We start from the raw sequence: 16,032 nt of genomic DNA on the forward strand, positions 1-16,032 counted from the left end.
TGTGTTTACACCAGAATCTCCAATTAAGGAGGTTAATCGAAAGACAGTTTCACAGCACTTACATATTCCCAGTGTGAAGAGAGCCTCTGTTTTTTTAGGAAAGGTAGCATTTTTTGCAATGCCATTTGCTACTTTCATTCTTCTCTTTTCTCCTCCCTTCACAGTTGTGGATGCCAAACATCAGCAAAGAAGTTGCATGCATGTGGGACGTCTGCACAAAGAAGGAGGTTATTGCTACCACAGAGACCCCAGACCTTGGGAAGTGGAAGTAAAGAACATTCAGTAATGTATCCACGCACCCATAGAGACCCATTGGCTAAGGAAGAGTCCTTTTCCTTTTCTTTCCTGTTGGTTCCATTGAGTTGTTCTTTCTATAACTTTTTAGAGAAAGTCCCAGAAATGAGGACACATTCAGTCTGGAAATTAGTTGCTTCTTCTTGACACATTTTGTACCCACTTTCTCCATTTATCAATAAAACACTTGGGGATTTGCAGATACCCAGAAAAGCTCAAGGAAAATGAAAAAAGCTTAAAATCATATTCCCATTATCCTTCCCCAGGGTGATCAAATTCATAAAATTTTCACACCATCAAAAGACTTTTGCAACGACGTTGTATCTTTCCCTTCTATCTCCGAAATGGAGATTTCCCATAATCACATGGCATTAGTTTTCATGTGTCTGATAAATTACCTTTTAGGATAAAAGGCCCAGAGGCCATCTAAATTCTGATAGACTTGATTCAGAATTTCCACATCCAACTGATCGTGCCTTCAAGAATATTGTTAGAATTATAGTTAGAATGATCATTCACTTATAATCAGTATAAACAGAAAATGACCTCGAACACTTGTTTATGCAGTAGAAATATGGAACTAATTGAAGGGCTATGGGAAGGGAAGATGTTAAAATTTCAGTTCTCTGGAGCATAGGGGTGGTGACAATCCTGTTATTAACTTTCCCCTTTCATATTATGTTAGTGGATATCTATTAACCCTTTACTCTGTGCCAGTCAATGTGCCAAATAAATTACATACACGATCTTATTTGACTTCAGATCAATCTTTCAGTATTTACCTGTATTTCAAGTTGAACTTAGCATTCAATACTTTTATTGCTGAATCTTACAATTGTAAAATAAACACATTGTCAGTTGTTTTGAAAATATTTTGTACACTTTGACCATTTTCTTCTCATCTCATTGAGATTTCTCTTTTAATTCAGGAGAATTTCAAAAAAATAAATGTGCTTTGAGCCATTATTATGTATTATACCCACACCCAACTCCACTCCACCCCCACAGACACACACGGCACCCCAAACACAAGCAGAATTAACTGTGTTGTTCATACAGCCCATCTCTGATATGTATCCTGTGGTCCATCGTTGTTCTTACCAAGTATTTCAAATTCGAGGCTGAGAAGGCAAGTGGTCTCCTGTCCAGCTGAGACTTAGGGAGTTCATGCGGAGCTGGAAATGGGCAGGAAACCAGTTCTCCTACAGGGTTATTTACACTGAAACGCACAGCCCTACCCATAGTCCACCCTGGTGCAGGGCAAGGCTTTGTCAATGTACCTGGCTGAAACCATTGCCAAGGTTTCCTCACCTTTGGGTTGTTATTCAGGGGCAGACAGCATCTCCAGCTCAGGGGCCCTGAGTACAGGCCTTGCCCTCAGTCCAGGGATTGCAGTGTCCTCGAGTATGAGCTGGATGGCCCCAGCAAAGTTGTCTGTGCATCTAGGGCCACCCCAGCTGGGATGACAGGGTCATCTGCTAGGGAAAACATTTTTCGCGGTTTGCCCATCCCAGCTTAGGGAGAGACTGCGGCCACAGAACCTTATGGAACTGACCTTTCATAGTCCTTAGGCCATACCGATTTGCCCAGAGAAAATTGTGGTTAACTCTGTATTTAAACACAAAACACCAACAAGGTTTTAGGTAAATCAGTGATTTTAGTAGGTTTGGTGAATTAGCAATACAGTAACTTGATACTTCAGAGAATACTTCACATTTTAACCTGGTCATTTGATGACTTGGCTTTTGGCAAATTGGCTCTTGATGAGTGGAATTTGAACCAAATCTGTAGCCTCCAACAGCAACCACATGAGGCTGGATCTTTATCCACTGGACCCCATGCAGTCCCCATGGAGCCCTGTGCTCCAGGAGGAGAGGGAAGATGCTGAAATTTTACCCTCCCAGTTCTGAGGACAAATCACCCCTGAGCATCCCTCACAATGGCCTCTCCTAGTTCTTTTTCTCCCCTTACCTTTCTGATGAGAAGACAGACAGAATGGGTGGGAAGAGACTGGGCATAGTAAATTTAGGGGTTTAGGTGATAAACGGGGAGAACCACTAAGGCCCCTTTTCTTGTGAATTCGCCCACCCCTAACAAACCCTGCACCCTGAGTGACCAGATCCTTGTTTAGAGCGGTAGCAGTGGCAGCTGGGGAAGCCTCAGAAGGAGTCTTTGTGTGGCTGTTCCCAGGTTCTCGGAGAGAATATGGGCGAGTGCTGCCAGGGCAACACCAATTTCAACCAATGGGAAGTAAAGCCTAAATATTTCTGCCCTTCAGTTCAGTCAAGGCAGGGAAGTGGGAGACAGTGAGGGAAAGAGGGGTACAGTCAGCCACAGAAACTATCTCACCTCAATAAAAGAACCAGCCTATAGTAGCCATACTCAGACTCATCCTGATGGGAGATGATCTTGTAGGACTACGGTGGGAGGAACGGCGATGATGAGTTCCTCAGCTGGTATGTACTGAGCCCCCTCTTTATGTGCCAGTCACTGTGTTAAGTGCTCAGCATGTGTGAAGTCATCTACTCTTCACAATAGCTCTATGAGGTAAGCATGAGTATTTTCATATTACACTTGAGCAAACTGAGGCATTGGGAGTGTTAAGTGATGTGCCTTAGATTCAAACTCAGAGCTATCTGACTTCAGTGTCTGTGCTTTTACTTAGTTGTTCCCAAGATCTGAAGTCCGGGCCTCTTTTGTGTGCTTGGACATTTGTTTTCAAAGACATCTTTTATGAAACAAGGCTGCGAGAGAGTATAGTTTAATGGTTATCAGTACAGATTCAGGAACAAGGAACATTTTCTTTCTCAGTTTCCTTGTCTATAAAATGGGAATAGTAATAATGCCTACTAAATAGTGTTTTCATAAAGATTGAATCAGATAATTGATGTGAAGACCTAGAACAACACACATTGACCATGGTTCATCATAACGTCTCTCAATTAAAGTGTAGCAACTAATCTTAGTACCATTATTAATAGTATTACTTTTATAAATGATGTGCTTCTAGATAGCCTTAACTGGTGAAATGAAATATGGACCACCCCGTGTCAGGACTCAGTTTTATTTTGTGTTTTTCTCCCCTTAAGATAATTGATCTCAATCAAAATAAAGAGAAGAAAGTGTTTTGTTACATTGCCTATTTGTCCAAGAAGAAATGCTGTGCTTGCTGCTGGAAGACACCACAAAAAATCAAGAACCTGGACAAGAGAGGCCCTGACTTCAGATCTTGGGAATAACTAAGTAAAAGCACAGACACTGAAGTCAGACAGCTCTGAGTTTGAGTCTGAGGCAGATCACAAGATGAAGCAGTGAGGCAGGGGGGTTGGAGTGGGATGGGTGAGGTGTGGGAGGCAGTGTGGCTTGGTAGGAACACAGACTCTGAACACAGACTGAAGGGATTCAAATCCCAGCTCCGCCACATGCTGGCACTGTGACTTCAGGCAGATGTCTGAACCTCATGTGTACCATGGTGATCCTAACAGTCACTTTACAGAGCTAGTAAGAAGATGAAATGAGGTGATGGCGGGTAGGGGACTGTGCTTCTCGTGGAATGGGAGCTGGGAACACAGCTCCACAGCAGCTGAAATCCAAAGGGGGAGAGAGAGCTCCAGATTCCTTTGTTTCAAGATTTTGGGGGCAAGGGAAGCCAGAGCTCTCCTACAAATCTGTGGAGTGACAGATATTTGGCTATGACCCCCCATGGCAGGTGTGAGTGGGATTCTTAATTGCCCAGAGGACAGAGTTGTCTAGGTGGTTGAAGATAGACTACTTGCAGGCAAAATTATTTCAGGGAAAGGAGGGTCCTGAGATACTTCCCAGAGCATGAGCAAGTCCCCTTCTGATCCAGCAGGAGTCTAAATTTGTGTGAGCCAACACTTTACCTCCTCTCCCAGCCAAGCCTGTGTCCACTTTTGAAAGCAGGGTGTCCTGCACAAAGATGTGTTGCCCAAGAACTCCTCGCCACCATTCCAGACCAAGCTTTGGGAAGCCTCCGTCAATGAAGACGTGTGTGCATGTTCTCAGGGAGACAAACATGCAGGACTTTACCTGTCCTGCGTCCCTGCATTTACCTAGGCTACACTGCGCTGGAGAGACCTTCAGGGAAGAGAGAGGGCAGGCACCTCACTTTGCCCTCCTAGGAGAACTGGGGAGGTGACTTTGTATCAGGGATACTGTGCTCACTAGAGAGAAATTGGAGATGCCTGCAGGTCTCTCCTCTGTTAGCTTTGTTCCTGAATTCCGGAAAATTGGCCTGGGAGGCCCCTAGGAAGTGGTGGGCTACACAGGGTGAGGGAAAAAGGATTGAGGTAAAGTTGGCACCTCTCTCTTCAGGCCTTTGCACCCTAGGTCTTGAATTACATTCCTTCAAACCTACTCTTCTGTCAATTTTATTCTTATTCATTCCCTCTCCACCCTGTCCACTATTCTGCCCACCCTTATCTTCCTTCCTTATTTTTCACTTCTTTTCCCTTCTAACCCCTCTTCTTTCCTCCTTTCTGCCAGTGCTCTGCACGCTGATGGCTATAAGTGCTGAAATTCTGTCTAAAGTCAGACATTTCATTTTTGTCAGGTAAACCCAGTATGACGGTTACTTTTATGTATCAACTTGACTGGGCCACAGGATGCCCAGGAATTTGGTCACACTTTACTCTGGGTGTGTCTGGGAGGGTGATTTTGGATGAGATTAATATTTCAGTAGGTAGACCATGTAAAGCAGATTGCCCTGTGCACTGTGGGTAGGCCTCATCCAATCAGTTGAAGGCCTGAATAGGAACAAGAGGGCTTACCCTCCCACAAGTAAGAAGAGACTCCTCCTGCCTGAATGCTTTGGAGCTGGGACATTGGCTTTCTCTGGCATTGAGACTAGAACTTCACCATCAGTTCTCCTGGGTCTGCAGCTTGGCAAGTTTTCTTGTATTTCAAATATGAATAATAATAGAACCTGCCTTAAAGAGTTGTTGTGAGGATTAATATGCCAATAACTATATACTGTGCTGGGCCATTACTATTACCGAAGACTTAGCCCAGCCTCCATAGTCATGTGAACCAATTCCCTTATAATCAATACCTTCATATCTTTTTATCTATCAACTATTTTCTAGCCATCTAAATATAGATGAAAAATATATATAGATAGATAGATAGATAATGATATCTACATCCCATTGGTTCTGTTTCTTTGGACAACCCTGACTAATACACCCAGTCAACCAGCACATATCTTTTTTTTTCTTTTTAATTTTATTTTTTTTATTTCAGAGAATTACAGGGGTACAAATGCTTTGGTTACATAATTGCCTTTGCACCGCCTGACAAGCATGCCCATCCCCCAGACAGCGCGCACTGAAATCATTAGGTGTGGATTTATCCATCCTCTCTTCCCCCCACCTCCCCCTTCCCACCTGCCCAACACCGTATGAATGTTACTTCCCATATGTGCATGTTAGTGTTGATCAATTAGTACTAACTTAATGGCGAGTACACGTGGTATTTGTTTTTCCATTCTTGTGATACTTCACTTAGAAGAATGGGCTCCGGCTCCATCCAGGATAATACAATAGGTAGTTTGTCATTTTTCTATGGCTTAGTAGTACTCTATGGTATACATATACCACATTTTATTGGTTCACTCATGTGTTGATGGGCACTTGGGTTGTTTCCACATCTTTGCAATTGTGAATTGTGCTGCTATAAACATTCGAGTGCAGATGTCTTTTTTGTAGAATCTTTTTTTCCTTTGGATAGATATCCATATCTTTAGACTGCCTATAATTATGTGATGTGATACACACACCCCCACCCACCTAGAGAGCACTCCAAAGTCAAGCAGAATTGATTGTGTTGTTGATAAATCTGCTCAGTGAAGTGAATCCTGTGACCCATCGTCTTCCTTTCGGGGTCCCAAGTTCGAGGCTCAGAAGGGAAATGGTCTCCTGTCCAGCTTATACTTGGGGACCCTCATACAGAACTGGATAAAGGCACGAAACTGGTTTCCCTTCAGGATTGTTTACACAGTTACACTCATCCCTGCCCACAGCCAATCCCAGGCGAGGGAAGGGCTTTGTCGACGTACTAGAAGTGTTGCCAAGGTTTCCTCTGCTTTGGGCGGTTGCGCGGGGGCGGATTCTTGGAGCCCGCGCACAGATCTTCCCAGCTCGCGAGAGCACGCCCTATCTTCACTACCCGAGTGAGTCTGGTATCCGGCTCAGTGGCCACGGAGGGAGGTCTTGGGGTTCAGGGACAAGAGCGGCAGGTCGTCCAAGCGCACCAAGCTCTGCAAAGTCACATGCTTCTCAGGGGACTGTTGCTTTCATTCATACTTTTTTTTTGATCTGGGACCGGAATGGCCATGGTCGTCAGGTGGGAGACTTCAGCCTAGGCTCCTGAAACCAGCGCTACCTCCCCCGCTTGCACCCGCCCGCTCTAGAGCTGAGTTCTGTGCCCTGGGCCATCCCTTTTGCTTCTGCCTCCTCATCCGCCTATTTGTAGGGCTGCTCACGCTCACGCGAAAGCGACAGGCCATGATTCTCAGCTCTAGTGCGGGGGAAGCTGCTGTCAAGTGAGGAGCATGTGGCTTTGCTGAGCTTGGTGCCCTTAGACTACCTGGCACTCTTATCCATCGTTATGACCAGGGATCTGAACTGTGATAGAACACCAAGGCATCACTGTCGGGAATTTAGCCAGCAGAAGGACTGCTTTGCCACAGTATTTTAGTTATGTACAAGGCACTGTTCAATGAGGCAGTCAACCTTGTGGCAGACCACACATGCTCAAGGATGGCTGCAATATTCTGAGAGGTCTTTGTGACACCATGACTTTCAGGATCCACCCATCAGGTACTGAGCAGCACAGTACTCAGGGTCCATGGCCTTTAGTGTTGGAGGATGGACATCAGCTTGGGAATTGCCCTGGGCTCCTATTACCTCTTCCCATCCCCAAGGCAGTGATGGTTGCCTTTTAGTCTTGCAACTTCACTTGGCTACACTTGCTTAGACTCTGGCCAAATTTAAATTTCCTGCCTGTTTCGAGTCAGAAAGTATTTCTGTGTACACTGCTTTGACTTGTTCATTAGCTTTTCATGTGAGGAAGCTTTATCTTTCCAACTATGTTGGAAGTGTGTTGAGAGTGTAATCTTGCTTTATTCAGTTTTACTTAACCACAGTGCCTGACATGGGAGCACCATACAGGTACTTAAAAGGTATATGTTGGCTGACTGGATGTTTTAGAGTTCTCCAGAGAAACAGAACTAACAGGATGTAGATATCTATTCATCTCTATCTGTCTATCAGATGATAGATAGTGCTATAGTTTGGATAGTTTTTGCCCCCAAGCCTCATATTGAAATTTGATCCCCAGTGTTGGAGATGGGGCATAAATGGGGGTGTTTGGGTCAATGGGGGCAGATCCCTCATAAATGGCTTGGTGCCATCCTCACAGTAACGAGTGAGTTCTCTCTTTATTAGATCACATTAGAGCTAGTTGTAAAAAAGAGTCTAACACCTCCCCTCTCTCTTGTTTCCTCTCTCACCATGTGATCTCTGCACACACCAGCATCCCTGCACCTTCTGCCATGAGTGCAAGCAGCCCAAGGATTTCACCAGATGCCCAGTCTTCCAGCCAGCAGAATCGTGAGCCAAATAAATCTTTCTTCTTTATAAATTACCCAGTCTCAAGTATACAAATGGACTAAGACAGAGAGACAGATAGATACAAAGAGATTTATTATAGGGGAATTGGCTCATGTGATTATGGAGCCTTGCAGGTCCCAAGATCTACACTTGGCAAGCTGGAGTCCCAGTAAAGCTGATGGTGAAGTTCCAGTCTGAATGCTGGGCTTTCCTGCTGGGGAGCACATCTGTATTTGGATGTAGTCAAAGCCCTCTGCCTGCTAAACCGAAGATTCTTGAATCAGACTGGACTAGGACAAAGAACAAGCAGGGTTGGGAGAAATCTAAAAAGATTTCAACTTCCCAACTCTCGAGAAAGAAGACAATAAACCCCATTTCCCCCTTACATTCTCAACCATGGGGATACTTCCCCTTTGCAAATTATTAGGGCCCATTAAGTTAAACTTCAACCTTTCAGTGCTAAGGTTATCTAATTTTAACCCAAATGGTAGAAAGAGCAAGATTGAATATAAATATCAATATGTGGAATGCTCATCTTCTCTTTAGTTTCAGACTCTGTATCCAACTGTATATAAGACATAGTAGATATCTGGAAGGCTCACTGGCACTCCAAGTGCACAACAGCCACGACCAAATACATCCTCTTTCTCCAAAGCTTGGTCCTTCCTATATTCCTCTCATTAAGTGGTGGCATCTTTTGACTCAAGCCAGAAAAACAGGAATTGTCCTTCACACTTCCCTCTTCCTTGGTGCCCAAATTCAGTCCATCAACAATTCCTAGTGCTTCCACCTCAATAATAACCCTAAATTCAGCTTCTTCCCTCCACCTGTATCACCTGTCCTGAGCCATCATTCTCTCTTACATAGCCTACTGCCTGCCTCTTCTCATACCACCTTCCTTAATCTTTTCCCCACAAAGTAGCCAACATTATTTTCAGAGAACACAGATAAGATGTTACTCCCCTGCTCAAAACCCTCCAATAAGAAACATATTTTGTTTGTGTATGAGAGGATTAAAATAGGAAAGTGTTGATCTTCCCCAAATTGATCTATACGTTTAACACAATCCCTATTAAAATCTCAGGAGGATGCTTTGTAGATATAAACAGACTGATACTAAAGTATTTTTGTGAAAAGACAAAGGAATTAGAATGGGCAGAACAGTTTTTTAAAAGCAGAATAAAATAGGAGGACTCACTGTTACATTTTTAAGATTTATACACTAGAGTAATCAGAACAATGCAGAGAGGAGACACATACATCAATGGACTGTAATAGGGAGCCCAGAACTAAACTTACAAAAGTATGACCACTGATTTTGACAAAGGTACAAAAGCAATTCAATGGCGAAAAGATAGTCTTTTGAAGAAATTGTGCTGGAACAATTGGATGTTCATAGGCCAAAAAAAGTCAGTTCACAATCTAAACTGATTTTCACAAAATGTCCTGTACACCTGTACACCCATGAAGCCATCAGTTTCTGGGATTTTCTTTGATTGAAGATTTTTGACTACTCAGTCAATCTCCTTACTCATTTTTGTTCTGTTCAGATTTTCTATTTCTTCATAATTTAATCTTGATAAGTTGTAAGTTTCTAAAAATTTATCCATTTCCTCTAGGTTATCCAATTTGTTGGCATATTATCTATAATATTCTCTTATGAGCCTACGTATTTCAGTGGTGTCAGTTGTAATGTCTTATCTTTCATTTATGATGTTATTTATTCTAGTTTTCTCTTTTTTTCTTAGTATAGCTAGAGGTTTATCAGTTTTGTTTATCTTTCAAAAGCTAACTCTTATTTTTGTGAATCTTTTCTATTTTTCTAGACTCTATTTCATTTATTTCTACTCCCATCTTTATTATGTCCCTCCTTCTACTCACTTTGTGCTTAATTTTTTATTTGATGTCTTTCTAGTTTCTTCATGTAAGCATTTATTAATATTACTGTCCACTTCCCTCTTGGAACTGCTTTTGCTGCAATCCATAAGCTTTTGTATGCTGTATTTCCATTTTCTATTGCCTCAAGATATTTTTTAATTTCCTTTTCATTATTCCTTTGACCCATTGCTTGTGCCTGCTGCATAAGCTTCCAGGTGGCATGGGGCTGTTAAGGCCCCCTCCCCCAAGGCTGCAGGCTCAAGGTGCCTGAGCATCCGTCCTCTGCACCTTCCAAAGGAAGTGCAGCAGATGGTCAGGAAATCAAAATTGGGCCGTCAACTTACTGGACAGTGCAAGTCAGAGAAAGCCCATGGGCCACATGTAGTAGGGTGCTCAGTGAGGTAGGGAGGGGAGTGAGCCCTCCAAACATGTCTGTTGTCTGCTCTTTGTCTTGACCATTAAAATTTCTTGGGTTATGTCATCTTCTTTATGGTTCCTTGGCAGCCATCAGAAGAGTTATTATTCCCAGCCCCACTTTACAGGTGGAGAAACTGAGCCTGGCAGACGGGGACTGACTTGCCCTAGGTCATGTGGCAGCCTAGCCTGAGATTTGGCCTCAGTTTTCCAAGGTTCAGTGGCCTCCCCAGGCTTTATAGAATGCTTCTTGGTGTAGGCCTGGGGACAGTTGTTACTTCAGCTTTTATTTTACTTCAAGTATTTGATTTTAAGAATATTCTATAGAGGTTTCATCTTCAGTGCCCAGTGTTCAGGTTTAAGGAAAAGCATATGGAAGCTCTGAGTTTGAATGCTGAGTTACTACATAAATGCTTTTGAAATCCAACCCTTTTAGAAACAGAACCAAACAAAACTGGGCCCCATATCTCAAATGCCTCAAAAGTTAATTTCCATGGTCAATACCCACCCAGGGTTAGGCCTGAGGGTCCTGGGAACATTGGACCTCCGAGGTTGTCTCTGGTTCAAGGTGCTGAATTTAGGCATTTTTAGGCCCCACTTTGCAGATAAGGAAGCTGAAGCCTGGAGAGGCAGAGGAAGCAGGTTATCCCTGGCCCAGGACCACACTTACAGGATGCAGCCAGCTGGGATTTTTACCCATGTCTACCTCCATGTTCTCAAGCACCTGCAAGCAGCTCAGGAATGCTTTTATCGGGGTGAGGAGGAAGGGTCCAGATTATTGATCTATCTCCTTCTAGACCATGTAGTTCTGACTTCTCTTTCCAGAAATGCACTGGGTGCTGCCTGGGGCCTCACAGGCAAAGGTCATGATTTAACATAATATTAACTCAGACATCAATGGCATCTACCATGTGCCAAGAACCTATAACCTGATGTATGTGTGTGGCTGGCTCCCTCTCATACATTACAAAATTGAGACCCAGAGGACTTATGGAAGTAAATGAAGACAACTCAAATGAGAACAAACAAAGGCTATTTGTACAGAATTTGCTATAATAAGGGAGTCATCCACCACCTGCGAAGGTTTGGGCACACCCTGATTGGGGGTCGTTGGTATGGTGAAGCCACAGGCATACTAACTAGAAGCACCCAATATGATTGGTTAGGGGAACAGATATGGCTTCCTCAAGTTGGTTCTAAGTTGGAAGCAGGGGCAAAAATTAGGGAAGCTGTCAGTTATTGATTAAGTCCTGCCCATTTGAGGCCAATTGCTACAGAGGTGTGGTTTGGCTTCTTAGACTGGGTGCTGCAGATTATAGGTCAGGGTTCTATTTTTAGATAAGGTCTGGCCATTGTCTATTTGTACATTCATCCTCTCTCAGAGTTCAGTCACTGCACAGAGGTGTACTGCTCAGTGGTGCTTAGTTGAGACTTGACCCTGGTTTTAATTTTTTTGACTTCCATGGCTGCCTGATACTTGATATCTTTAATTTGGTGTTGCCAGTCTATGTCAGAAGCCCTTTCCTCTGTCCCTTCACAATTTTGGTTGTGGCAGACCTGCTCTATGCCAGGTACTTCCTGGGAGACAAATGTAAATGATCCCCTTTAAGGTGAACAACAGCCTTGAGAGGTGAGCGAGAAAAGCTCATTTCCCGGACAGAAGACTGACTCTGTGAGGGACTTGAACCATGTATTGTTGGGATAGCATATGATGAGGCTAATTTAAGGAGCTGGTTAAAAAAGAAGCTGCCATTTCCTGTCATTGAGGGACATCAGCCAAGAATGTGCTGTTATACTATCTCCTCCCTTTTTTAGTTGTTTATATCTATTAAGCCACTACTACCTGCCAAGCAATGTGCTAAATAGTTTACATAGATGATTCTATTTGGTGGCCAGATAAATCCTGAATTAGGTACTGTTATCCCCATGTAAAGATAAGGAAGTTGTTACACATGACCACAAGGCTAATAAGAGAGCCAGGATTCTCAGCCAAGTCTGATTCCAGAGCTCATACTTCATCAATTTTAATGCAGTGGCCACACCCTGGGATGCCAGGGTTAAAGATATGTGGCTTCCAATCCTAGTTCTGCTCCTCCCAGTTGCTTGTCCTTTGGCAACTTACCTAACCTTTATGGCTTCAGTGTTTTCTGCTATAAGATGGGAATGGAGTTATAGCTATAGATCTCACATAGAATTAATGAGAGGAATAAATGGCATATGCGTGGTACCTAAAACAAAGCCCAGACACAGAGTAAATGCTCAGAACTGTTTGCTACTATTACTCCACACTGTCTCCTAGCCTCACATTATAACCTGTCATGCCCCTCTTTCATATGTGAAAAAATGGAAAAAGTCCTTTTTAGGAGTCAGGTATTCTGGGTTCTTGTTGTAGCTCTATTACTATCTTTTTAAATTTGAACAAGCTACGTAACCACTGTATCTATGTTTTGTCGTTTATAAGATCATGAAAGCAATACTCTGCCCCATGTACACAATGCTGTCCTAGGAGTCAAATAAAACGTTCTGATAATGTTTTGACTTATCAGAAAAGTATGAATGGATGAAGTGTTGTACAAACTGTCAGGAATCATTCCATGCATTTCACTCTGGAGATTAGAGTGTCCTACTTACAATGATACTCTCCACTCCTCTTTCTCAGAACATCTTCTCCCATTTCTTCTTTCTCCCCAAAGAAAGAGAAAGGTAATCAGATGAGGAGAATAACATGAAGGGGACTTTTTTTTAAGTAAGCAGATGGGATATTTGATGATAGTAAAAAAAAAATAGTTTACATTTTGGCTGTGTTAATGATACTGTGCTTATGTTTATTTAAAAAAAGGTATATCTCTTAATGATATACATTGAAATATTTATGGATGATATGATGTGTGAATTTTCTTCAAAACAATCCACGGCTAGAAGCAGGAGAATGGGTGAGGGTATTGATGCAATAGGATTGGTTATAAATGATAACTGGAACTGGGTGTTGGGTAAGTGCAGGTCCATCTTATAATTCCCTCTGCTTTTGTATAAGTTTTACATTTTCAGTACTAATTTTTTAAATGACCAGGGTTACAAATTCAAATGCTGATGAGGCATCAGATAACATAACTGAGGGAAGCAAGGAAGGTGGGAACTATGGTAAACGGGGAAAGAATATGTCTTCTCCAATGTGGATGGCCAATACTCAGCTGCAGGTGGTTTCTGGGTAGGAATATGGGTCCCAGGGTGGAAGATTTTCCAATTTTTAAACTGTGGCCCAAAATAAAAATGTTTATAGGAAACCTTGAATTCTTTAAATGTTAGAAACTAACTCAAAGATGTTTTGTTGACACTGTGTTGGCCATGGAAAGGTTTGTGGAACAGATTTAGCCTGTAGTTGCCAATTTACAACTTTCTAAGAAGCTAATTTTGGGGAATTTTCAAAATTATGGAGCAATAGAATGCAATGGAAGGCTTCAAAGCTGACAACTCTAGAATGGCATCATTCTGACCTGTTTTTCTTCATTGTAAGTCCTGATCCTAAGCTTTGATCCTCACCCTCAATCCTGCCTAGGAGATTCTGGACTTTAACCTTCACTCTTACTTCCTAGTTCTGATCTTAAATACGTGACCACTGAGGACCAAGACATCATGAGTGTCCAAGATAGGAGGCCTCAGGATAAAAAAAAAAAATCAGCTGTTGGGCCCCACTTTACCTGGCACCTTTTGCAGCTCATCTCAATGATAAGCCAGCATTTTGGGAGAGGCTTAAGAAATATTATGTCTCACCAGGCAAGATAACAGGCTGGGAGGGTCAGGACATACTAGAGAAGAAAAAGAGGATTTTAAGAAACTAGTATATTTTGTGATCAAGAAATGATTTGCTGAAGTTAAAGAGTCCATTCATCTCATTTTATTCTGTTAAATTGAAGTAAATTTTAGCTTAATGCCTTTTATTTTTTAAAAAGTATCTGTGGCATGGTTCCAGTCTTTTAAAATTGTCTCTGTATCCATGCATCCATTCATTCATCCATCTGCATTTCTCTGTGTGTGATGATGTCTGTGAGAAGGTTCACAAATGTCAACCCTGATCATGTCTTCCTTATGAGATGTCAGTAGACCTGTTTTTTTCTGCTTTGAACCTCCATAAATTGCTTGAATTTTTATATGTACAAGTTACACTTATTATGGCTACATAATGCAGTACCTAAAATAATCAATGGAAAAATTTAAACTTAAAAAAAGTATCATTATGGCCGGGCGCGGTGGCTCACGCCTGTAATCCTAGCACTCTGGGAGGCCGAGGCGGGTGGATCGCTCAAGGTCAGGAGTTCGAGACCAGCCTGAGCAAGAGCGAGACCCCGTCTCTACTAAAAATAGAAAGAAATTATCTGGCCAACTAAAATATACATAGAAAAAATTAGCCGGACATGGTGGCGCATGCCTGTAGTCCCAGCTACCCGGGAGGCTGAGGCAGTAGGATCGCTTAAGCCCAGGAGTCTGAGGTTGCTGTGAGCTAAGCTGATGCCACAGCACTCACTCTAGCCCGGGCAACAAAGCGAGACTCTGTCTCAAAAAAAAAAAAAAAAAAAAAAGTATCATTTTTCTATTATGTTGATTTTGAAAAACAGGAAATAATATCACATTACAAGATAAAATACATGCCATTAATTACGTACTTTATCTTGTAATGCTGTTGTCTGTTTTTCAATAAACAAATATTTTTTTAGTATAAGTTTTTCCTAAATATTGCATGGTAAATACTTATCAAAATATATTTGTGGTTTATCTGCAATCCAAATTTTAGTCAGTGTACTATAATTTTATTTGCTAAATCTTGCAGCCATAAAATGAACACATAGTGATTGTGCAGGACATGCTTTGAATACTTAGACCATTTTCTGCCTATCCAATTTAAATTTTTCTTTTAATTCAGGAGAGATTCAGAAAAAAAAATGCACTTAGATTTGGGCCACTCGTTTATTACATATAGCAATGTGTACTATATGCAGATATATATATATATATATATATATATAGATTAAGCATATAGCATCCCATATTATATAATGTGATAACACAACCCCATACACCATCAGACAGCACTTCAAAGTCAAACCAAATTGTGTTGTTGATGCATCCGCTCCATAAACTGCATCATGTGGCCCGTCGTCCTTTCAAGTATTTCAACTTTCAGACTGAAAAGGGAAATGGACTCCTGTCCAACTTGAGACTTGGAGAGCCTCATTCAGAACTAGAAAAAAGAAGGAAACTGCTTTCCCTACTGGATTATTTACAGCAATACACGCAGCCGTGCCTTCAGCCAATCCGAGGTGAGGTAAGGGCTTTTTCGCCATACCAGAACTGTTGCGAAGGTTTCCTCCGCTTTGAGCTGTGAGCGAGTTATGGGAAGCCGGCTCGCTAGAGCACGCGCCGTTTCTGCAGTTAGAGTGGGTCCCGTGTCTGGCTCAATGGCTCCATGGCCTGTTGCTCCCGAAGGGGCACTAGTAGACTTATTAACAGGCAGAAGCAAAGGGGATGACCCGGGGCACAGAACTCAGCTCTAGAGTGGGAGGGTGCAAACGGGAGTGATAGGGCTGGTTTTAGGAGCCTGGGCTGAACTCCCCCAACCCCACCACCTGACGACCATAGCCATTCTAGTCCCAGATCAAATGAAAAGTATGAAGGAAAGCAGCAGTTCCATGAGGAGCATGTGGCTTTGCTCAGCTGGGTGTTCTTAGAGGACACGCCACTCTTGTCCCTGCAGCCTGAGGCCTCCCTCGGTGGCCACGGAGCCGGACACCAGACCCACTCCAGCTGCAAAAATAGAGCG

This window comes from Eulemur rufifrons, chromosome 30 (assembly GCF_041146395.1).
Source record: "Eulemur rufifrons isolate Redbay chromosome 30, OSU_ERuf_1, whole genome shotgun sequence".
NCBI classification, from domain to species: domain Eukaryota; kingdom Metazoa; phylum Chordata; class Mammalia; order Primates; family Lemuridae; genus Eulemur; species Eulemur rufifrons.